This window comes from Arachis ipaensis, chromosome B06 (assembly GCF_000816755.2).
Source record: "Arachis ipaensis cultivar K30076 chromosome B06, Araip1.1, whole genome shotgun sequence".
Taxonomy (NCBI): domain Eukaryota; kingdom Viridiplantae; phylum Streptophyta; class Magnoliopsida; order Fabales; family Fabaceae; genus Arachis; species Arachis ipaensis.
Window position 1 is genome coordinate 39,333,549 of NC_029790.2, and position 540 is coordinate 39,334,088.

The window sequence follows — 540 nt, forward strand, 5'->3', positions numbered from 1 at the left end:
GGGAGTTCTTTGGATTTCACGGAGCAACTTGACAGAGCTTGCTAGAATGGCAGACGGCATAGAAGTAGAACCTTCAAAAATCAACTGGTTGCGAGCTTTCCAACAGTTTCAGCAAATGATGGCAAGCAATTGAGGATTACGGTCAGCATTCTTCAACGAGTTACGTATCTCTGTTGATGCAGTCCACCATGTCCAAAAGTCGTTAGAACTCTGAGGGGGAAGACAGTCACCAAGATAACTCTGAGACCATACGTCTTTAATTCTAGAGCAATCGATCAAACAATGAGTGAATGTTTCCGTTGCTTTATGATAGCAGGGGCATATTGGTGATATAGATGGGATGCGGTGATGAATCTGAGCAAGCACCGAAAGTCGGCCATGGAGAGCTTTCCAGATAAATAGCTTAATTTTGTGAGGCAAATTCAACTTTCATAGATCAATCCACGGCTTTTTCTGCTGCATATAATTAGGGCAAAGCTCCAGAGGCGGATGGTAAAATAAATAGCCAATTCTGTAACCTGAAGCTGTATCATATTGCTT